The sequence below is a fragment of the Somniosus microcephalus genome, chromosome 4, assembly GCF_052327205.1.
Source record: "Somniosus microcephalus isolate GS21.2 chromosome 4, FLI_Smic_1.0, whole genome shotgun sequence".
In the NCBI taxonomy this organism is placed as follows: Eukaryota; Metazoa; Chordata; class Chondrichthyes; order Squaliformes; family Somniosidae; genus Somniosus; species Somniosus microcephalus.
Window position 1 is genome coordinate 30,138,034 of NC_140990.1, and position 25,287 is coordinate 30,163,320.

A 25,287-nucleotide genomic window follows, 5' to 3' on the forward strand; every position below is an offset into this window, starting at 1 on the left:
GCAGTCGACATTCCCCGTGAGTTTCAAACCCTTCGGTGGCTTCAAAGTCTCCATGTCACATTTCACAATATTCAGCAGATTTTACCAATCCTGGTACCATGTTATGTTCATAAATAAATAGAGGTTTTCATTATGAACAGCTAGCTTGGAGCTAGTCATTTATTCAACCATGTGGACTAGTGTACAGGCATCCATCTTGACTACTGCCTTGTGGGTAGCCTAGTGCATCGTGGGTAGCCCACTCTTATATACATACAGCTCCACCTAGTGTACCATTCTAGAATGACATGTTACTGATCATTACAATGCCTGTTGTTCAAGGGAAACTCTAAAGGCTTCATTTTTTGTATCTCCTATCTGAGAGGCTGTTAACTGGTTAAATAAGCTGGCAACAAGAGTTCTTAAAAGATGGAAAGAGTTTCAAAATACTACTGGTAATGCCTCTAAGCACACGGGACAGAGAAATCCACTTCATCAGCACCCCTACCACAGGTCTCAACATCTAACCCCTCCACCATGTGTCTGCAGTATATACGGTTTACAAGATGAGCAAGGTCAGGCTGTGTAGAGTCAAGGGCCGGGTAGCAGAATGGGTGGAAAGATGACAACAAAACAGAAATCAGAGGTTGAAGTTTAAGAACATTTCTCAGTGTGGCAGAAAGTGAGAAGTGGTGTCCCGCAGCGATGTGTGCTGCTGGGACTAGTGTTGTTTACCATGACATAAAAGCAAAATACTGCGGATGCTGGAAATCTGAAATAAAAACAGAAAATGCTGGAAATATTCAGCAGGTCAGGCGGCATCTGTGGAGAGAGAAAGAGCTAACGTTTCAGGTCGATGACTCTTCGTCAGAACTGGAAAAAGTTGGAGATGCAACAGGTCTTTTAGCAAGTGTAGGGGCAGGGAAAGGGGGGAGGGGAGGAAAGAACAAAAGGGAAGGTCTGTGATAGGATGGAAGGCAGGAGAGATTAAGAGACAAAAGGGATGATGGTGCAAGGCAAAAGGAGATGGTAATGGGACAAGTTAGGAAACAAAAGATGACTCTAGATGAAGTGTAAATGGCAATGGCAGGATGATTGACAGCTGCCTTGTAAGAGAGGAAAAAAATAATGAGAAATAAGATAGGGACAGAGGTTATGGTCTGAAATTGTTGAACACGATGTTGAGTCCGGAAGGTTGTAAAGTGCCTGTATTTATATAGTGCATTTAACATAGTAAAATGTTCCAAGGCACTGCACAGGAGTATTTTAAGGCAAAATATTTGACACCGAGCCACATAAGAATAAATTAGGGCAGGTGACCAAAAGCTTGGTCAAAGAGGTAGGTTTTAAGAAGCATCTTAAAGGAGGAAAAAGTGGTAGCGAGGCAGCGAGGTTTAGGCAATGAGATCACCTCTCATTCTTCTAAATGTCAGAGAGTATAGGCACAATCCACTCAATCTCTCATCCTAGGGATCAATCTAGTGAACCTTCGTTGCACTGCCTCTAAGGCAAGTATGTCCTTCCCCAGATAAGGAGACCAAAACTGTGCACAGTACTCCAGGTGTGGTCTCACCAGAGCCCTGTACAATTGTAGCAAGACTTCCTTACTCTTATACTCCATCCCCTTGCAGTAAAAGCCAACATGCCATTTGCCTTCCTAATTGTTTGCTATACCTGCATGCTAACATTCTGTGTTTCCTGTATGAGGACACCTAAATCTCTCTGAACACCAACATTTAATAGTTCCTCAATATTTAAAAAACTTCTGTTTTCCTATTTTTCCTTTCAAAGTGAATAACCTCACAGTTCTCCACATTATACTCCATCTGCCGTCTTATTGCCCCCTCACCTAACCTGTCTACATCCCTTTGCAGGCTGCTTGTGTCCTCCTCTCAGCTTACTTTCCCACCTAGCTTTGTATTGTCAGCAAACCTGAATACATTGCACTCGGTCCCTTCATCTAATCAGTGATGTAGATTGTAAATAGCTGAGGCCCAAGCATCCTTGCGGCACCCCACAAGTTACAGCCTGCCGATCAGGAATTCACCTGTTTATTCCTACTCTCTGTTTTCTGTCAGTCAACCAATCCTCTCTCCATGCTAATACATTACCCTCAATCCCATGAGCCCTTATCTTGCTTAGCAAACTTTTATCTGGCACCTTATCGAATGCCTTTTGCAAATCCAAATATACTACATCCACTGGTTTGCCTTTATCTGCCCTGCCAGTTACATCCTTAAAAGATCTAATAAATTTGTTAAACACGATTTCTCTTTCATAAAACCATGTTCACTCTGCCTAAGTGCCCTGTTACTACTTCCTCAGTAATGGATTCCAGCATTTTCCCGACAACTGATGTCAGGCTTACTGCCTGTATTTCCCAGTTTTTGCTCTCCCTCCTTTCTTGAATAGAATGCTTGGGCCGATGGGCCCTCCCCAGAGGAGGATTAATGCTCGTGCCTTTGGGGCCCTCCCCTATGGATGGATGAATGCTGCTGATGGCCCACAGCGCCTTATGGGTACCCAGTTTTGAGCTGCTAGGTCTGTTCACATTCTATCGCACTTAGCACAATGGATCGTTTGCACAGTGTGAAGACACTTGGTGTAATCTGTCAATTCCAACAACATGCCTCCAGTTTCTGAATCCAAATGATACTGAACACCAGTGGTCCCAGCACGGATCCATGTGGGACACCAGTTCTCACTTTCTGCCAGTCCGAGAAACTCCCCTTAACTTCCACCCTCTGATTTCTGTTTTGGAGCCATCTTTCCACCCATTCAGCTACCTGGACCTTGACTCCACACGGCCTGACCTTGGTCACCCTGTAGATCATACTTACTGTGGACACAGTAACCAATGGTGGAGGGGGTGGATATTGAGTCCTGTACCGGGGGGCTGATGAAGTGAACTTCTGTGTCTTTGTGTTTTAGGCAATGCTGGTGTCGTTTTTCACCTCCTCCCACCTTTATAAGAATTGTTGCCGAATTATTAAACCCTTTTACCGCCTCACGAGCAGGACACGCAAATGACGAGGCCTTGTAAGTTTCTCTCAGAATTACAGACGGGCGGAAGGTGGGAAGTGGTGTTCCACTGGGATCAGTGCTGGGACCACTGTTGTTCACCATTGACATGAATGATTTGGACTTGGGAATCAGAAGTAATGTGATGGCGCCGATGAAGATGGCTGCTGTCCTTGCGGGCTCCATGCATACCAGGCAGCTAAGTGTCCTTTGCTGATTGGTGCGCTCGGCTCGTTAAGAAAAAAGCATTTCACTGACTGGATTACACTTGTTGTATTTGGTTATGTGACAAATAAAATTGAAATTGAAATTGAAATACAATTTCAAAATTTGCTGATGACACTAAATTGGGGGATGTAGTTAATACTGAGGAAGACTGTGATAGCATCCTTTTAGAATTATTCAGTTGTGTTCAGTAAATAGCAGCATCTTTTAATTTGCCTTGACTGATCACATCATTATATAGTTATGTGAAAAACAGAAATCATTAAAAGCTCCCAATTTCAGAATTGTCAGATTCAAACTCAACTTCTTCCAAGTACAACCTAACATTCAAAAATTGTAATGGATGTAGGCGAGATATTAGGACTGTTGTCTAACACAATCCAAACACAGTGACACACAGACAGATGGACAGGTATAGCTTCACAGCGAAACCTTTCAAGCCTCACTAAAAAGTGGCAGACTGGCAATCCATTGTTCACTAATGGAGTTGTGATCTTTGTAAATTAAGAAAGGAAATGCATGGAAATGTGTCAAAGAGTTGATTAAAAGAGTGGGGCATCATCTCCCTTTGATTTCTATTTCTGACACCAGGCAACAGAAAAAGGTAATTACAACACGACATAAACAGACTCTTCAGGTGTGAGACATCAGACTTCAGAACAACACGTCTGCCAGCTCTGGCCACAAACCTCAGTACAGTCAACCTTTCTGCAGCTGCAGCCCTGATTAACTAACTAGTAGTTTAACATGTCTAGTAGAGATTTTGTATCAAAATAGAAGAAATGTATTTGTGACACACACGCAATTAATAATTACATCACAATGTGATTGTGAGGATCGATTATCGTCTCTATAACCTGAGGTGTCCACCGGTCGAGGAAGGTATCAAGTGAACCGGTGGACACCGCCTGCTCCCTCTCCAGGGCCACCCGGGCAGGGACAAGTCCACGGGAGAGAGGCAGGCAGCCAGAGAGACCCCCCATGGGCCCCGCCCATCCTGGACCTACAAATAGCTGTTTTCACCAGGCCCAAGAGCAGGTCCAGGAGAAGACCCTTCGACTTACCCACCCCCCTCTGCACTGGGCGGGCAAAGATTAGGAGCGTGGGGCTAAAGTGTAACCAAGAGTTGAGGAGCAGCCCCTTCAGGTAACTATACAGGGGCTGCAGCCTCTCACACTGAATATATACACGGCCCGTGGACTCCTCTAGGCCGCAAAAACACAGCTGACCTTGGAGTTCGGAAAGGAGCTTAAAAACTGTTGCACACAACAGCTTCTTGTAACAGTCTCCACCCCAGATCCCCAATGGTGCAGGGAAGGACCCCCACATAGAGAGCCCTCCACTGGGGAACCTCGCCTCCACCAGACAGCAAGATGACCCACCAGTCTGATTGAGATTGGGCAATAAACTAAATGAATCAATAAATGATACAGAAACCCGAGTCCCCGGGTCCTCAGCCCTGGTGTGAAGTACACTGGCCACCAATTTTCCGTTACTGACTCGCACCTCAGGCCCCGCCCAGTCTGGCTTAATTACTAAATGTTTTCTAACTCGGGTTCAGGCCTGTCATTGTGAGGGAAACAAGGCCTCAGTTATTGGTGTGTCCCACCCGAGCGGCTGTTAATGGCTTTAATAAACTGGCAGCAAGGTTGTTTAAAAGGTGGAAAGTGGTGAAAAACACCACTAGCGATGCCTCAAAACTCACGGACAGAGAAATCCACTTCATCAGCGCCCCTGCCACAGGACTCAATATCCACTCCCTCCACCACTGGTGCAATGTGTCTGCAGTATGTACGGTCTACAAGATGACCATGGTCAGGCCGTGTGGAGTCAAAGGTCAGGCAGCAGAATGGATGGAAAGATCGCAACAAACTTCCCTTAACTCCAACCCTCTGATTTCTGTTTTGTAGCCATCTTTCCATCCATTCTGCTGCCTGGCCCTTCACTCCACACGGCCTGACCGTGGTCATCTTGTCGATCTTACAAACTGTTTATGGATAGCAAGCTGGTCACAAAACAGGAAACAGAGAGTAGGGGTTGGGAGTAGCTACTCAGACTGGCAAAAGGTGGGAAGTGGTGTTCCACAGGGATTGGTGCTGGGATCACTGTTGTTCATAAACGATTTGGACTTGGGAATCAGAAGAACAATTTCAAAGTTTGTCGATGACACCAAATTGGGAGGTAGAGTTAATACTGAGGAAGACAAAATGCAGGAAGACATTAATAAATTTCAGAATGGGCGTGTAATTGGCAAATGAATTTCACTATAGATCAGTGTGAGATGGTGCGTTTTGGTGGGGAGAATAAGGAGGCCACACACTGCAGGAAACTCTCTTTTTACTGGCACCTAAATAACTGGAAATCTCTCTTAACCGGCAAAATTCAGGAGTAGGTTCAGGTAAGTTTTACTTCGTAACCGGGGTTCCTGGGGCTCTGGCCGTGTAACTGGGGTTCCTGCATCTGAAATTCACTGGTAGCACCCCAAGAGAGAGGGGAGCGCTTCCATTAGCGCCCCGCCTCCTGCCTGGGCCGCTACCACTGAATTTAATGCACGGGGCGCTAAATTTTTCGGGGCACTAAAATTAGCCCTGGTGACGTTAGCAACCCAAAGGGGGCGCCACTGAATTTTTCCCCCTAAGAGTCTAAATGGGCTGGAGGAGCAGAGGGATCCCGGGATACAGATACACAAATCACTAAAAGTAGCGACACAGGTTAATAAGGCCATTAAAAGAAAAGCACTGGGTACATTCCTAAAGGAGTCTCCTGTTCCGTGCCTTGGAGCTCTAAACCATGGCAGAGAGCGGCTGGGACACATTTCTCACACGCCTCGAGATTAACCCACACGGCGACTTTGCTGTCAGTGAAGAGAGACGAGAAAGACTAAAGTGCCATTTGCCCCTCTCAGTGTGGCCCTGAAGGACTGTGTCCAGGCTGAAGTTCTTTTCCCGCTGTACGATCCTCCCCCAGATTGTCCTTTCTGAGCTCCAGCCAGGTGATGCTAAACACTCAGGTGGGAAAGACAATAATTTACAACAATGTGTTTAAAAAAATGCTGATTTATTTGACATATATCCAGAATATTTAACTCCAGCCCAGTTATAGGGGTCATTAACATCAGCAGAAACAAACCCCAACTGTCAGAATGATCATGGATCAGTCCTGGATGTGATTAACAGCAGCAACAACAGTAGAATCCAAACCCCTGCAGTCACTTGTGAACTCGCTGGTGTGCCCGCAGGTTGGCTGACTGAGTGAATCCCTTCCCACCTACGGAGCAGGTGACTGGTCTCTCTCCAGCGTGAGTGCGCTGGTGTGTCAGCAGGGTGGATGAACGAGTGAATCCCTTCCCACACACAGAGCAGGTGAACGGCCTCACCCCAGTGTGAGTGCGCTGGTGTACAGTGAGGTGAGATGACCGCCTGAACACAGTCCAGCAGTGAGAGCACCTGAACGGTCTCTCATCAGTGTGAACACGTTGATGGCACATCAGTTCCCTGGAACTTTTGCAGCACTTCCCACAGTCCGAGCATTTAAACTGTCTCTCATCAATGTGGACTCGCTGGTGCTTCAGCAGATTGGATGACTGAGCGAATCCCTTCCCACATACGGAGCAGGTGAACGGTTTCTCCCCAGTGTGAACTCGCTGGTGTGTCAGCCGGTCGGATGACTGAGTGAATCCCTTCCCACACTCAGAGCAGGTGAACGGCCTCTCCCCGGTGTGAACATGCTGGTGTCTCAGTAGGTGGGATGAATTAGTGAATCCCTTCCCACACTCAGAGCAGGTGAACGGCCTCTCCCCGGTGTGACTGTGCTTGTGTTTCGCCAGGCCAGAGGATCGGCTGAAGCCTCGTCCACACACAGAACACGTGTACGGTTTCTCCCCACTATGAACGGTGATTTTTGCTTCCATGTTCAGAGGCCGGTGATATTCAGATCCGATGAGTCGAGTGACTCTGTCAGATCTTGACGCGATGTTTGGTTTGAATTTCCCGTCTGTAAATCCTCCTCTTCTAATACCCTGTAAAATGAATTTAAAACAGGGAGTGTGAGAGAGAACCCACAAGAAAACAAAGGGAGGTTGTGAAATTGAGCTCAATGAAGCTGGTCATTTGTGGGGCTGGCACTAGAAAAAAGTGACCATGAAAGCTGCCGGATTGTCGTAAATACCCAACTGGTTCACTAATGTCCCTCAGGGAAGGGAATCCACCACCTGGTCTGGGCCTACACAAGACTCTGACCTCTATGGGAGGAGAGAGAGAGAGGCGGGAGTGGGAGTGGGAGGGGGTCAAAGGAAAGGAATTTTATACATCTGCAACTCGACCAGAACTTTGACAAAACCTCCAAAACCCGCAACCTCCATGACCTAGAAGGACAAGGGCAGCTGTTGCATGGGAGCACCATCATCTCCAAGTTCCCTTTCAAGTCACACACCATCCTGACTTAGACATATTCATCGTTGCCGGGTCAAAATCCTGGAACTCCTTACCAAACAACATTTTGGGAGTACCTTCACCACACGGACTACAGCGGTTCAAGAAGAAGGCTCACCACCACCTTCTCAACGGGCAACTGGGGATTGGCCATATTTGCTGCTCTTGCGAGTGACGCCCACATCCCAAGAATGAATTTTAAAAATCTGTTGATGTAAACTGGATTAAAAGCCTCTACAGAAATACTTGTTCCTAAAACAATACTCTTTTACATTGTGCGGACAGTGTCTGTTTAACAACCTAATCTCCCCTAGAATCCACCTTCCTTGACAGTCCCACATTGGAAATTGTTGGGCCCTCCTGGGCTCAGAAGTACTGGGGGTTAAACCCAGCAGCTTCGCCTCCATCTCCACTCCAGCTCAAACTGAAGCAACAAAAAGACCTACACAGGCAGCCAGGGATCTACCTTCCGTCAGCCTGCAATATAACTCTTCCCGACAGCCACTGACGAATGGCGGCCGCAGCACCCACAATTCCCTGCGCCCCAGAAACCGCTGTATCCAACGCACTGATTTCCCCGCTGAGAGTGCGCATGCTCCGCGGGGCCGCCGGCCATTGTGGGAGCCTGGCTCCTGTCCTTTGTCCTGAGTCGGACTTGGTGGAACCGGCTGATGAAATCGGGAAGCGGCGGCTCTGATGGAGGAGGCGCCGAACCCTGTGTTTCCTGGTGCCGAGGCCCTGGCCACACGTCCGTCGGGCCCAGCCACTCTGATTCTGATTGAGTTTTTTGATGAGGTAACAGAGAGGGTTGATGAGGGCAATGCGGTTAGCATGGTGTACATGGATTTCCAAAAGGCGTTTGACAAAATGGCACATTATAGGTTTGCCAGCAAAGTTGAAGCCCATGGAATAAAAGGGACAGTAGCAGCATGGATACGAAATTGGTTAAGTGACAGGAAATAGAGAGTAGTGGTGAACGGTTGTGTTTCGGACTGGAGGAAGTTACACAGTGGTGTTCCCCAGGGGTCGGTACTAGGACCACTGCTTTTCTTGATATATATTAATGACTTAGACTTGGGTGTACAGGGCACAGTTTCAAAATTTGCAGATGAAACAAAATTTGGAAGTATAGTGAACAGTGAGGAGAATAGTGATAGACTTCAAGAGGACATAGACAGGCTGGTGGAATGGGCGGACACGTGGCAGATGAAATTTAACGCAGAAAAGTGCAAAGTGATACATTTTGGTAGGAAGAATGAGGAGAGGCAAAATAAACTAAAGGGTACAATCCTAAAGTGGGTGCATGAACAGAGAGACCTGGGGGTATGTGTGCACAAATCATTGAAGGTGGCAGGGCAGGTTGAGAAAGCGGTTAAAAAAGCATACGGGATCCTGGGCTTTATAAATAGAGGCATAGAGTCCAAAAGCAAGGAAGTTATGATGAACCTTTATAAAACATCAGTTCGGCCTCAACTGGAGTATTGTGTCCAATTCTGGGCACTGCACTTTAGGAAGGATGTGAAGGCCTTAGAAATGGTGCAGAAAAAATTTACAAGAATGGTTCCAGGGATAAGGGATGAGGGACTTTAGTTACGTGGATAGACTGGAGAAGCTGGGGTTGTTCTCCTTAGAGCAGAGAAGGTAGAGAGGAGATTTGATAGAGGTTTTCAAAATCATGAGGGTTCTGGACAGAGTAGATAGAGGGAAACTGTTCCCATTGGTGGAAGGGTCAAGAACCAGAGGACACAGATTGAAGGGGATTGGCAGAAGAACCAAAGGCGACATGAGGAAAAACTTTTTTATGCAGCGAGTGGTTAGGATCTGGAATGCACTGCCGGAAAGGGTGGTGGAGGCAGATCCAATCACATAGAAATATAGAAGATAGGAGCAGGAGTAGGCCATTCGGCCCCTCGAGCCTGCTCCGCCATTCAATGAGATCATGGCTGATCATCCAAATTCAGTACCCTGTCCCTGCCTTCTCCCCATATCCCTTGATCCCTTTAGCCTGAAGAAATATATCTAACTCTTTCTTGAATATATTTAATGAATTGGCCTCCACTGCCTTCTGTGGTAGAGAATTCCACAGGTTCACCACTCTCTGGGTGAAGAAATTCCTCCTCATCTCTGTCCTAAATGGCTTAACCCTTATCCTTAGTCTGTGACCCCTGGTTCTGGACTCCCCGGCCATCGGGAACATCCTTCCTTCATCTAGTCTGTCTAGTCCTGTTAGAATTTTATAAGTTTCGATGAGATCCCCTCTCATTCTTCTAAACTCCAGCAAGTATAAGCCCAATCGACCCAATCTCGCCTCATACGTCATTCCTGCCATCCCAGGTATCAGTCTGGTGAATCTTCGCTGCACTCCCTCCATGGCAAGAACATCTTTCCTCAGATAAGGCGACCAAAACAGCACACAATACTCAAGGTGTGGTCTCACCAAGGCCCTGTACAACTGCAGCAAGCCATCCTTCTTCCTGTACTCGAACCCTCTCGCTACGAAGGCCAACATACCATTTGTCTTCTTAACCGCCTGCTGTACCTGCATGCTTACCTTCAGCGACTGGTACACAAGGGCACCCAGGTCTCGTTGCACTTCCCCTTCTCCCAATCTATTGCCGTTCAGATAATAATCTGCCTTCCTGTTTTTAGCACCAAAGTGGATAACCTCGCATTTATCCACATTATACTGCATCTGCCATGCTTCTGCCCAATCACCCAATCTGTCCAAATCATACTGGAGTTTCTCAGCATCCTCCTCACAGCACACACGCCCACCCAGCTTTGTGTCGTCTGCAAACTTGGAGATATTACATCTAGTTTCCTCGTCTAGATCATTAATAGATATTGTGAATAGCTGGAGTCCTAGGACCGATCCCTGTGGTACCCCACTAGTCACTGCCTGCCACTCGTAAAAAGAGCCGTTTATTCCAACTCTTTGCTTCCTGTCTGCCAACCAGTCCTTTATCCAAGTCAGTACCTTGCCCCCAGTCCCATGTGCCTTAACATTACATGCTAATCTCTTATGCGGGACCTTATCGAAAGCCTTCTGAAAGTCCAAATACACCACATCCACTGGTTCTCCCTTATGTATTCTAAAAGTTACATTCTCAAAAAATTCCAGTAGATTAGTCAAGCACGATTTTCCTTTTGTAAATCCATGCTGACTTTCTCCAATCATGTCACTGTTTTCCAAGTGCTCTGCTATTACATCTTTTATAATGGACTCTAGCATAATCCCCACTACCGATGTCAGGCTTACCGGTCTATAATTCCCTGTTTTCTCTCTACCAAATGTTTTGAATAGTGGGGTAACATTAGCTACCCTCCAATCCATGGGAACTGTTCCAGAGTCTTATCGAGTTTTGGAAGATGACCAGCAATGCATTTACTATTTGTAGGGCCTCTTCCTTAAGTACCCTAAGATGTAGATTATCAGGCCCTGGGGATTTATCGGCCTTCAATCCCGTCAATTTCCCTAGCACCATTTCCCTACAAATACTGATTTCTTTCAGTTCCTCCCTCTCATTTGACCTATGTTACCAGACATCTCTGGGAGGTTATTTGTATCCTCCTTTGTGAATACAGAACCCAAGTGTCAGATCCATGTGTTAATGGAGACACGGAATGCAGGAGTTGATTTAACAAGTGTTTACTAACTACACAAGACGCTACACAGGCTTATATACCCGAGTGGTCACTACTGGTACTACAGTATACAGGGGCTTCAAAAACATAGTTCCTCTTAAAGGTACATACACTACAATTCCTCCCCTTTTAGATAAATAGCACATAACATTTTAAGTAATCACTAAATAACACTTTTACGAGAACAATAATACACACATTTGCTGAAGTTAATCAATTACAAATTCAGTCTCTCTGGAGGCTTCCTGACTCGGTCCGGATAACGCCTCGGTGGTGTAGTAGGTTCCTTTGGCAAGGTCGATTCGGCTTCAATGCCAGTGTCGGGTTCATCTGGTTCCAGTATCACCGGATCGGAGGTGGATAGTATGGGTATCTCTGCTTCATCACTAGGCATATAGAGTTGTGGTGTAGGTTGTCCTTTTTCGGATGACTCTATGAGCTGGTCAGCATGGCGCCTTATTATGCTTTCTCCAATGTCCACGGTATACATCAGTGGTCCTAGTCGTGTGCAAATAGTTCCAGGCTGCCATTTCTCGGTACGGTAGTCCCGGGCCAAAACTAGTTGACCTATCTGGAAGGTTCTAGTTTGGCCTTTCATTCATGCTTTGAAATTGCCGGTTCTCTACGTCCCTCCTGACGTTTGGCTTGACCAAATCCAGCCAGCATCTTAGGCTTCTATTGAAAAACATCATGGCGGGGGTTTGGTTTGTAACCACATGTGTTGCATTCCTGTACGCAAACAAGAAGTTATCTACCTTATGTTGTAGATTTATGTCTTCATTACCCATGGCCTTTATGGCCTTCTTGAAGGTCTGGACAAACCTTTCAGCCAATCCATTGGTGGCGGGATGGCATGGGGCAGACGTGTAGTGCTTAACCCCATTGTTTTTTAAGAACTTCCTGAATTCTTCGGATACAAATTGCAGTCCATTATCAGAACAGATCTGTTCAGGCAGCCCATTCCTGGCGAATATGGTCCTTAATACTGTGATGGTTTTCTCCGTGGTGGTGGAGGACATCTTTATTACCTCCGGCCACATGGAGTGTGCATCCACCGCGATTAAGAACATTGAGTCCATAAATGGACCAGCAAAGTCGATATGTACCCTTTGCCATGGAGATCAGGGCCACTCCCATGGATGTAGAGGGGCTTGTGGTGGGGCGTTTTGGACCTTCTGGCATCCTAGACAGCTCTTGGTCATTTCTTCGATGTCTCCATTGATACCTGGCCACCACACAAACGCTCTGGCTAAGTTCTTCATTTTCACTCCACCCAGATGCCCCTCGTGAAGCTCCTTTAGCACTCTATCCTTGAGTTTGGGTGGAATCACCACTCTGGATCCACACATCAAGGTTCCTCGGCACCCTGACAGCTGTTCTCTTCTTTGCGAGAATGCTGGCAACAGTGGTTCGCCATGTGCTGGTAAATCATAGACTCATGAGAGAGTCGGGCCATTTCGCGTTTCCTTTTCAATGGTAGAATTTGTCACCGGTAGACATTCCACTATGGTCGAGTGGAACATCTCCACTGGGTCCACTGTAGGCGCCTCTTCCACCGTTGGCAACGGTAGGCGCGATAACCCGTCAGCATTCCCATGCTCTTTTGTTCCTTTGTATTCTATGTCATATTGATGTGCCCCTAGGAAAAGGGACCACCTCTGTAGCCTTTGCGCTGTCATAATGGGAACGCCCTTTTTAGGGTTGAATATGGAGACGAGGGGTTGATGGTCAGTCAACAAGGTAAATTTTTGTCCGTGTAGGGACTGGTTGAATTTCTTCACTCCCCACACCAGGCTGAATGCCTCCCTGTCGCTCTGGGCATAGTTACGCTCAGCTGAGTTCAATGAGCGTGACGCAAAAGCTATCGGCCGCTCCGAGCCATCAGGGAATCTATGCAATAATACCGCTCCCACGCCATAAGGGGATGCATCGCATGCCAGTCTGATTGGCAGTGATGGGTTGTAATGAGCCAACACTTCCCTGGACATGATCAAGCCTTTGCATTTATGGAAGGCACGTTTACAGTCTTCGCTCCATTTCCAAACTATTCCCGTTTGTAGCAGTGCGTTAAGTGGGTGCAGAACCGTTGACAAGTTTGGTAAAAATTTATGATAGTAATTTACTAATCCCAGGAACGACCTTAATTGTGAGACATTTTCAGGTGCTGGGGCCTTTACGACTGCTTCAATTTTTTCAGATGACTTATGCAACCCTTCTTCATTAATGATATGGCCACAATGTGATGTTTGTTTCTGGAAAAATTCACACTTGGGGCGATTTGCTCGTAGGCCCCGTTCTCTCAGCCTCGTGAGCACCTGCTCCAAATTGGCAAGGTGCTCGTTGTCGTTTTCTCCTGTTACAAGGATGTCGTCTAGGTAGCATTAAGTCCCCGGAATCCCTTGCAGGACATGCTTCATAGCTCTTTGCCAGATAACCGGAGCTGATGCCACTCCGAAAACCAGTCGATTGTACTGGTACAGGCCTTTGTGTGTGTTTATCGTGAGATACTTTTTAGAGGCCTCCTCAACCTCCATCTGTAGATATGCCTGTGCTAAGTCAATTTTGGTGAAACGTTTCCCTCCGGATAGTGAAGCGAAAATATCTTCTATCCTCAGAAGAGGATACTGTACCATGTGAAGAACTGGGTTTACAGTCACCTTGAAGTCCCCACAGATGCAAATTTTTCTCTGTTCTTCAGATTTATCATTATTCAATGTTTTCTTCATGACCGGGACGATGGGTGTTGCCCACTCGCTCCAATCTACCTTGGATAACACACCTGCTTTTTCCAAATTCTCCAGCTCTGCCTCGATGGCTGGACGTATTGCGTATGGCACCGGTCTTGCCTTAAAAAACTTGGGAATTGCCGCATCTTCCACTTTTATTGAGGCGGTGGCGCCTTTCAGGGTTCCTAGTTCCTGTTGAAACACTTCTTTGGCGTTAGCCAAGATTTCTTTTAATCGTCCAGGTATGATGTCATCATCGTTTATTTTCTTACTGGTCACCGTCAGTGCCTGAATGGAGTGACAGTCTAAACGTATCTTCCTGATCCATTCACGTCCCAACAACGGTGGACCACCATCTTGCAGAACATATAAATACAACTTCTGTATTTCCTTGCCGTTGTATACAACAGGCACCCTTATTTTCCCTTTGGGGTATACTTTCTGCCCCGTATATGTCTTCAAGATAATGGATGTGTCTTTCAAAGGTATATGCAGAAATAACCGCTCATAATCCCGTCGACTCATGACGGTCAGAGCTGATCCTATATCTAGCTCCATTTTGACTGGGGACCCCGCTATCGTGAGGGTAACCCAAATGGTCTGGTAATCTTCTTTGGCAATTACATTATGTTATTTGAGACAGCTTAGTCTCTTGTTTCTGGAGTCGCTATCGCTCTTCTGGTCTTCGGAGCTACTGTCCGTCATCATTTGTACCTTTCTGTACTTTTCCTTATTGACCTTTTTACTGTCAGCGGATTTCTTTCCAGATCTGCATACACATGCAATGTGCCCCATCTTCCCGCATTGCCTGCATGCTTTGTCCTTGAACCAGCAGTCCTTCTGGTCATGGGTGGATCTGCCGCAGCAATAACATCTCTCGAAACCCCGTGTCATTTCATGGGTGCCAAAGTCCTGTGGCTTTTGCTGTATCTCTGCAGCTCCTCTTGCTGGCTTCGTATGATACAGCCACACTGAAAGCCTTGTCCAGTGTCAAATCTTTCTCAGAAAGTAGTCTTTTCTGTGTTCCTTCGCTTAGGAGCCCGCAGACGAATTTGTCTCATAGAGAATCTGCCAGTCCTGCCCCGAATTGGCAGTGCTTTGACAGCTTTCGTAATTCGGTGAGGTAATCAGCGTTACTTTCATTCTTGTGCTGATTCCTCCTGAAGAGTTTGAATCGTTCTGCTATCAGTAGCGGTGTTGGGCTTAAGTGCTCCTGTAAGGTATCAACAATCTCCTTAAAATTCTTGTCCATCGGTTTGGCTGCAGTGATCAAGTTTCGTAACAGCCCGTATGTCATTGCGCCCATCAGATTTAGAAGTACCGATGCCTTTTTATCATCCGCTACTTCATTTGCCTTGCAATATACCTCCACTCTTTCCACATATGTGGTCCAATTTTCTCTATCACTATCGAAAGCATTAATATTGCCAGTCTTCGGCATCTTGAAAATCTAAAATGGCACTTCCCGCGCTTTTCCTCCATCCCTGATGGATCAAAATGGCGCCTCCCACGCTTTTCTTTCTTCCCCGCTGAGTTAAGATGGCACCTCCTGTGCTTTCCCGCCGCTGCCGCTGCTGCCAACGCTGTTTTCCGCGGTTCCCGTTGCGACCTGCAGCTTTTCGCGGTATTTCTATTTTTTTTTTATATATATCGCTTCAATAGTTTCTCCGTTACTTGGAGAACCGTTCCTGTCATGGAGCGGACCCTCTGGGACTTTCCCCTCCCTCTGCTCGGTCCGAACGCCGACCTGCTTTGCAGCACCGGCCGCGCCCTGAGTGCTCCACCCTCTCTCTCTCTTTGCTTCTGCTTCCCGACTCGCTGCCCGGCCCCGTTGCAGAGCCACCCGATCGAGCTCTAGCCCGCTGCAGCCCAGGAAGGATCAGTGCACTACCTGCCACCAGCCCGTTTAGCTGGTGAAACCACAGTTTTTTGTTTTTTCTCTTGCTTCTGGCTTCGACCTTCGTCTGAGGAATCGATCCCCTTGAGGTGCTGCCGACTTGCAGATAAGTTCGTTTCTAACTCGTCGCCACTGTTAGATCCATGTGTTAATGGAGACACGGAATGCAGGAGTTGATTTAACAAGTGTTTACTGAACAATGTCTGGAGGTGAACTAACTACACAAGACGCTGCACAGGCTTATATGCCCGAGTGGTCACTACTGGTACTACAGTATACAGGGGCTTCAAAAACATAGTTCCTCTTAAAGGTACATACACTACACCAAGTATGTATTTAATTGGTAGCCATTTCTTTGTTCCCCATTATAAATTCCCCTGATTCTGACTGCAAGTGACCTATGCTTGACTTCACCAATCTTTTTCTCTTCACATATCTATAAAAGCTTTTACAGTCAGTTTTTATGTTCCCTGAAAGCTTACTCTCATACTCTATTTTCCCCCTCTTAATTAATCCCTTTGTCTTTCTTTGCTGAATCCTAAACTACTCCCAATCCTCAGGTTTACTGCTTTTTCTGGCCAATTTATATGTCCTCTCCTTGGATCTTATGCTATCCCTAATTTCCCTTGTTAGCCACAGTTGAGTCACCTTTTTTGTTTTATTTTTATGCCAAACAGTGATGAACAAATTCTGTAGTTCATCCATGCGATCTTTGAATGTTTGCCATTGCCTATCCACCATCAACCCTTTGAGTAACATTCCCCAATCAATCCTACCCAACTCGCGCCTCATACCATCGTAGTTTCCTTTATTTAAATTCAGGACCCTAGTCTCTGAGTCAACTACTTCACTCTCCAACTTAAGGAAGAATTCTATCATATTATGATCGCTCCGATCTAAGGGGCCTCGCACAACAAGATTGCTAATTAATCCTTTCTCATTACATAATACCCAGTCTAAGATGACCTGATCTCTAGTTGGTTCCTCGACATATTGGTCCAGGAACCCATCCCGTATATACTCCAGGAATTCCTCCTCCACATTATTGTTACTAATTTGGTTAGCCCAATCTATATGTACAGTAGATTAAAGTCACCCATGATAACTGCTGTGCCCTTATTGCACGCATCTCTAATTTCCCGTTTAATGCCATCCCCAACCTCCACATTACTGTTTGGAGTTCTGTATACCACTCCCACCAACATTTTCTGCCCCTTGGTATGTCTCAGTTCTACCCATACAGATTCCACATCATCAGAGCTAATATCCTTCCTTTCAATTGTGTTAATCCCCTCTTTAACCAGCAATGCTACCCCACCTCATTTTCCTTTTTGCCTATCTTTCCTGAATATTGAATACCCCTGGATGTTGAGGTCCCAGCTTTGGTCACCCTGGAGCCATGTTTCCGTAATCCCAATCGTATCATATCCGTTTACCTCTATTTGCACAGCTAATTCATCCACCTAATTACAAACGCTCCTCGCATTAAGACACAAGGCCTTCAGGCTTGCTTTTTTAACATTTATACCTTTTAGAATTATTATTTACTGTGGCCATGTTTCATTTAAACCCTTGATTTCTCTGACTGCCACCTTTGTTTTTCTCCTTGCTGTCGTTTGCTTCTATCCTTGTTTTCCTTTCCTCTGTCTCCCCGCTCAGGTTCCCAACCCCCTGCCATTTTAGTTTAAACCCTCCCCCAGAGCACTAGCAAACACTCCCCCTAGGGCATCGGTCCAGGTCCTGCCCAGGTGCAAACCTTCCGATTTGTACTGGTCCCACCTCCCCCAGAACCGGTTCCAATGTCCCAGGAATTTGAATCCCTCCCCCTTGTACCATTCCTCTAGCCACGTATTCAGCTAAAATATCCTTCTATTTCTACTCTGACTAGCACGTGGCACTGGTAGCAATCCTGAGATTATTACCTTTGAGGTCCTATTTTTAAATTTACCTCCTAACTCCCTATATTCAGCTTTTAGGACCTCATCCCGCTTTTTACCTATATCGTTGGTACCTATATGCACCACGGCAACTGGCTGTTCACCCTCCCCTTCCATAATGTTCTGCAGCCATTCTGAGACATCCTTGACCCTTGCACCAGGGAGGCAACATACCATTCTGGAGTCACGTTTGCGGCCGCAAAAATGCCTATCTATTCCCCTTACAATAGAATCCCTTATTACTATAGCTCTCCCACTCTTTTTCCTCCTGTCCTGTGCAGCAGAACCCCCCCTGGTGCCAGGAAGTTTTTTTTTCATTCATTGATGGGATGTGGGCGTCGCTGGCTGGCTAGGCCTGCATTTAATGCCCATCCCTAATTGCCCTCGAGAAGATGGTGGTGAGCCACCTTCTTGAACCGCTGCAGTCCATATGGTGTAGGTACACCCACAATGCTGTTAGGGAGTTCCAGGATTTTGGCCCAGCGACAGTGAAGGAACGGCGATACAGGTCCAAGTCAGGATGGTGTGTGGCTTGGAGGGGAACTTGTAGGTGGTGATGTTCCCATGCGTCTGCTGCCCTTGTCCTTCTAAGTTGTAGAGATCGTGGGTTTGGAAGGTGCTGTTGAAGGAGCTTTGGCGAGTTGCTGCAGTGCATCTTGTAGATGGTACACACTGCAGCCACAGTGCGCTGGTGGTGGAGGGAGTGAATGTTGAAGGTGGTGGATGGAGTGCCAATCAAGCAGGCTGCTTGATCCTGAATGGTGTCGAGCTTCTTGTGTGTTGTTGGAGCTGCACTCATCCAGGCAAGTGGAGAGTATTCCATCACACTCCTGACTTGTGCCTTGTAGATGGTGGAAAGGCTTTGGGGAGTCAGGAGGTGAGACACTTGCTGCAGAATTCCCAGCATCTGGCCTGCTCTTGTAGCCACAGTATTTATATGGCTGGTCCAGTTCAGTTTCTGATCAATGGTAACCCCCAGGATGTTGATAGTGGGGGATTCAGCGATGGTAATGCCATTGAATGTCAAGGGGAGATGGTTAGAGTCTCGCTTGTTGGAGATGGTCATTGCCTGGCACTTGTGTGGTGTGAATGTTACTTGCCACTTGTCAGCCCAAGTCTGAATGTTGGCCAGGTCTTGCTGCATATGGACACAGACTGCGTCAGTATCTGACGTGTCTCGAATGGTGCTGAACAGTGTGCAATCATCAGCGAACATCCCCACTTCTGACCTTATGATGGAGGGAAGGTCATTGATGAAACAGCTGAAGATGGTTGGGAATAGTACACTGCACTGAGGAACTCCTGCAGTGATGTCATGTGATTGAGATGAATGACCTCCAACAACCACAGCCAACTTCCTTTGTGCTAGGTATGAAGTTGGCTGCTGCTGCCTTCCTCTGATAAGCCATCCTCCCCAACAGTATCCAAAGCGGTATATCTGTTTGAGAGGGGGATGATCACAGGGGACCCCTGCACTACCTGCCTGCGCCTACTACTCTGCCTGGTGGTCAGCTATTCCCTTCCTGCCTGTGCAACCTATACCTACGGTGTGACCAACTCCCTAAACGTGTTATCCATGATCTCCTCAGCATCACGAATGCTCCAGTATGTATCCACTCGCAGCTCCAGCGCCACAATGCAGTCTGTCAGTAGCTGCAGCTGGATACACTTCCTGCACACATGGTCATCAGGGACACAGGAAGTGTCCCTGATTTCCCACATAGTGCAGGAGGAGCATACCACGGCACAGAGCTCTCCTGTCATGACTTACCCTTTAATTAGTTCAAATTAAATTAAATCAAATCAATCCCACCAATTACACTACAGTTAATTCCTCACTCTTTATATCACCGTCGCTGCTCCTCACAGGTCCACCACTGCTGTGGGGCCTACCTGCTCCGCCGCCTCTTTATATCACCGCCGCCAGTGCTCACAGATCTGCCACTGCCGCCGCTGTCACGGCTTTCAAAAGGGAATTGGATAAGTACCTGAAGTAAAGAAATTTGCAGGGTTACGGGGAAAGGGCGGGGAGTGGGACTAGCTGAAGTGATCTTGCAGAGAGCCGGCACAGGCTTGACAAGCCGAATGGCCTCCTTCTGTGCTGTAACCATTTTCTGATTCTATAAAATATTAGAAAGTTTGTTCCACAGAAGCACGGGGTTTATCTGCTTTTATTGATGAATTTAGAAAGTCTCTATTAAAACCTGAGCCAGTGTGTTGTGAGACAAAGAGCCTTGTGTCCAATAAGGGGAATAAAGGCCCACAGCCTCCCCTGACCCCGGGCCCTGAACAAGGGACTGGAGAAACTCGCTGCCCTGCGGATCAGACAATCAGCCGGTGCTAGTCCCGCCCCTCGGGCTCCCCGATTGGTTGGAGGACCCGCCGCCGACTTGCACCTCCAGCCCTGCCCCACTTGCTCCCTATTGGTCGGAAGCTCCTGTCAATCAGGCTGTGGGCCCGGGTCATGTGTCCCCGATGAGATCACGTTTTACCGTCCAACTGACGCCGCTCGGTCCGGGGCCTCGCGGACTCTCAGGTTATTCAATTTCTCTTTATTCTCTCCCGACCCACCCCTCCCCCCAACCCGTGCGATTCTCCACCCAATTGGAGCGGAGAAAACTCACTTTGCGTCACCGATCGCGACTCTGTAACCGACACCAAGGCCTTTCCCGGAATGTCCCACGCTGACTCCGTCCGACAGGGTCCGAGTGCGCAGGCACAGCTCTGAGTGGGGGAGGGGGTTGGTGTCCTCTGGGCATGCACAGTTATTACCCTTGGTGACCGGGAGGGGTTGCTGTGCCAGACTCGGCCCAAACCGCCGCTCCGTGTGTGCATGCGCGGACTCTCGCTGTCCCCAGTAGGAGCAGGAGTGGCCATTTGGCCCCTCGAGCCTGCTCCACCATTCAATGAGATCATGGCTGATCATCGACCTCAACTCCACTTTCCCGCCTGATCTCCATATCCCTTGATTCCCCCAGAGTCCAACAATCTATTGATCTCAGCCTTGAATATACTCAAAGACTCAGCATCCACAGCTCTCTGGGGCAGAGAATTCCAAAGATTCACAACCCTCTGAGTGAAGAAATTCCTCCTCATCTCAGTCTTAAATGGCCGACCCCTTATCCTCAGACTATAGCCCCTAGTTCTAGACACTCCAGCCCAGGGGAAACAACCTCTCAGCATCTACCCTGTCAATCCCCTTCAGAATCTTGTATGTTTCAATGAGATCACCTCTCATTCTTCTAAACTCCAGAGAGTATCGGCCCATTCTACACAATCTCTCATCATAGGACAGCCCTCTCATCCCAGGAATCAATCTAGTGAACCTTCGTTGCAACGCCTCCAAGGCAAGCATATCCTTCCTTAGATAAGGAGACCAAAACTGTGCACAGTACTCCAGGTGTGGTCTCCCCAAGGCCCTGTACAATTGTAGCAAGACTTCCTTACTCTTATACTCCAACCCCCTTGCAATAAAGGCCAACATGCCATTTGCCTTCCTTATTGCTTGCTGTACCTGCATGCTAGCTCTGTGTTTCTTTCACGAGGACACCCAAATCTCTTTGAACACCAACATTTGAAAGTTTCTCACGATTTAAAAAATATTCTGTTTTTCTATTCTCCCTACCAAAGTGAATAACCCCACATTTCCCTACATTATACTCCATCTGCCACCTTACTGCCCACTCACTTAGTCTATCTATATCCCTTTGCAGACTCTTTGTGTTCTCCTCACAGCTTACTGTCCCACCTAGCTTTGTATCATCAGCAAACTTGGATACATTACACTCGGTCCCTTCATCTAGGTCATTAATATAGATTGTAAATAGCTGAGGCCCCAACACTGATCCTTGCGGCACCCCACTAGTTACAGCCTGCCAACCGGAAAATGTTCCGTTTATCCCTACTCTCTGTTTTCTGTCTGTTAACCAATCCTCTATCCATGCTACTATATTACCCCCAACCCGTTGAGCCCTAATCTTGTGTAATAACCTTTTATGTGGCACCTTATCAAATGCTTTTTGGAAATCCAAATACACTACATCCACTGATTCCCCTTTATCTACTCTGCCAGTTACATCCTCAAAAAACTCTAATAAATTTGTCAAACACAATTTCCCTTTCATTACTATTCAATAAAGGTGGTAGAGAGAAAACGGAGAATTACAGACCGGTAAGCCTGACATCGGTAGTGGGGAAAATGCTAGAGTCCATTATAGAAGATGTAATAGCAGAGCACTTGGAAAACAATGACAGGATTGGACAATGTCAACATGGATTTAGAAAAGGTAAATCATGCTTGACTAATCTACTGGAATTTTTTGAGGTTGTAACTGGTAAAATAGATAAGGGAGAACCAGTGGATGTTGTGTATTTGGACTTTCAGAAGGCTTTCGATAAAGTCCCGCATAAGAGATTAGCGTGTAAAGTTAAAGCAGAAGGGATTGGGGGCAAGGTACAGACTTGGATAGAGAACTGGTTGGCAGACAGGAAGCAAAGAGTTGGAATAAACGGGTCTTTTTCCGAGTGGCAGGCAGTATCTAGTGGGGTACCGCAGGGATCGGTCCTAGGACCCCAGCTATTCACAATATATATTAATGACCTAGACGAGGGAACTAGATGTAATATCTCCAAGTTTGCAGACGACACAAAGCTAGGTGGCTGTGTGTGCTGTGAGGAGGATGCCGAGAAACTCCAGTATGATTTGGACAGGTTGGGTGATTGGGCAGATGCATGGCAGATGCACTATAATGTGGATAAATGTGAGGTTATCCACTTTGGTGGCAAAAACAGGAAGGCAGATTATTATTTGAATGGCAATAGATTGGGAGAAGGGGAAGTGCAATGAGACCTGGGTGTCCTTGTGCACCAGTCGCTGAAGGTAAGCATGCAGGTGCAGCAGGTGGTTAAGAAGGCAAATGGTATGTTGGCCTTCGTAGCGAGAGGGTTCAAGTTCAGGAACAAGGATGGCTTGCTGCAGTTTTACAGGGCCTTGGTGAGACCACATCTTGAGTATTGTGTGCAGTTTTGGTCGCCTTATCTGAGGAAGGATGTTCTTGCCATGGAGGGAGTGCAGCGAAGATTCACCAGACTGACACCTGGGATGGCAGGAATGACGTATGAGGAGAGATTGGGTCGATTAGGCTTATACTTGCTGGAGTTTAGAAGAATGAGAAGGGATCTCATTGAAACTTATAAAATTCTAACAGGACTTGACAGACTAGATGCAGAAAGGATGTTCCCGATGGCGGGGGAGTCCAGAACCAGGGTCACAGTCTAAGAATAAGGGGTAAACCATTTAGGACTGAGATGAGGAGGAATTTCTTCACCCAGAGAGTGGTGAACCTGTGGAATTCTCTGCCACATAGGGCAGTTGAGGCCAATTCATTAAATATGTTCAAGAAGGAGTTGGATATATTTCTTAAGGCTAAAGGATTATAGGATATGGGGAGAGGGCAGGGACAGGGTACTGAATTTGGATGATCAGCCATGATCTCATTGAATGGCGGAGCAGGCTCAAGGGGCCGAATGGCCTACTCCTGCTCCTATCTTCTATGTTTCTATAAAACCATGTTGACTCTGCCTAATCATGTTATGATTTTCTAAGTGCCCTGATACCACTTCCTTAACAATGGATTCCAGCATTTTCCTGATGACTGATGTCAGGCTAACTGGCCTGTCGTTCCCTGTTTTTTCTCTTCTTTCTTGAATAGCGGGGTTACATTTGCAACCTTCCAATATGCTGGGACCATTCTAGAATATATTGCCAATAGCATATATTGCCAATCCCCAGTTTCCTGTTGAGAAGGTGATGGTGGGCCTTCTTCTTGAACCGCTGCAGTCCGTGTGGTGAATGATTTGCAGGATTTTCACCCAGCGCTGATAAAGGAACGGCGATATATGTCCAAGTCAGGATGGTGTATGACCTGGAGGGGAACTTGGAGGTGGTGGTGTTCCCATGCACCTGCTACCCTGGTCCTTCTAGGTGGTGGAGGTCGTGGGTTTGGGAGGTTCTGTCAAAGCTCTTGTCGAGTTGCAGATGTATAAAATCCACCTCCTTCTCTCCTCCCATAGAGGCCAGATTCTTGTGTAGTCCCAGACTGGGTGGCAGATTCCCTTCCATGAAGGATCAGCGAACCAGTTGGGTTTTTACGACAATCCAGCAGCTTTCATGGTCACTTTTTCCCTCATGCCAGCCCCACAAATGACCAGATTCATTAACCTGCCTCTTTTTATCCTGTTTTAAATTCATTTTACAGGGTGTTAGAAGGGGAGGATTTGCAGACGGGAAACTCAAACCAAACATCACATCAAGGTCTGACAGAGTCACTCGATTCATCAGGACCTGAATATCATCGGCCTTTGAACACGGAAACAAAAAGCACCGTTCACAGCGGGGAGTAACCGTACACGTGTTGTGTGTGTGGTCGAAGCTTCAGCCGATCATCTGGCCTGTCGAGACACAAGCAGAGTCACACCGGGGAGAAACAGTGTAAATGTCAGGCCTGTGGGAAAGGATTCACCGGGGAGAAGCCATTCACGTGCTCCATGTGTGAGAAGGGTTTCACCAAATCTTCCAGCCTCCAGAAGCACCAGCGGACTCACACTGGGGAGAGGCCTGTCACCTGCTCCGTGTGTGGGAAGGGATTCACTCATTCATCCCAGCTTTTGAGACACCAGCAAGTTCACACTGGGGAGAGGCGTATCACCTGCTTCGTGTGTGGGAAGGGTTCGCTGCATCATCAAGCCTGCAAACACACCAACAAGTTCACACTGGGGAGAGGCCGTTCACCTGCACTGTGTGTGGGAAGGGATTCATTAAGTCATCCCACCTCCTGACACACCAGATTTTTCACACTGACAAGAGACCATTCGATTGCTCTTACTGTGGGAAGAGTTTCAGACAGTCATCCCATCTCATTGCACACCAGCTAATTCACACTGGGGAGAGGCCCTTCATCTGTTCCATGTGTGGGAAGGGATTCACTAAATCATCTGACCTTCTGAGACACCAGCGAGTTCACACTGGGGAGAGGCCATTCACCTGCTCTGTGTGTGGGAAAGGATTCATTCGTGCATCCAGCCTCACTGCACATCAACTTGTTCACTCTGGTAAGAGACCGTTTAAATGCTCTGACTGTGAGAAGAGCTTTAAAAGCAAAAATGATCTGATGAAACACCGGCGAGTTCACACTGGAGAGAGACAGTTCACCTGCGCCATGTGTAGAAAGGGATTCACTCGTGCATCCAGCCTCACTGCACATCAACTTGTTCACTCTGGTAAGAGACCGTTTAAATGCTCTGACTGTGAGAAGAGCTTTAAGAGCAGAAATGATCTGATGAAACACCGGCGAGTTCACACTGGGGAGAGGAGGTTCACCTGCTCCAGTGTGGGAAGGGATTCGCTCAGTCATTCAACCTGCTGACAC

The 25,287-nt window shown here is 47.1% G+C and overlaps 1 pseudogene; it reads left to right on the plus strand.

Annotated features, from left to right (window-relative positions):
• Positions 1-408: 408 nt before the first annotated feature.
• LOC147118520 (uncharacterized) lies at positions 409-25,284 on the plus strand (annotated as a pseudogene).
• The last annotated feature ends 3 nt before the right edge of the window (positions 25,285-25,287 follow it).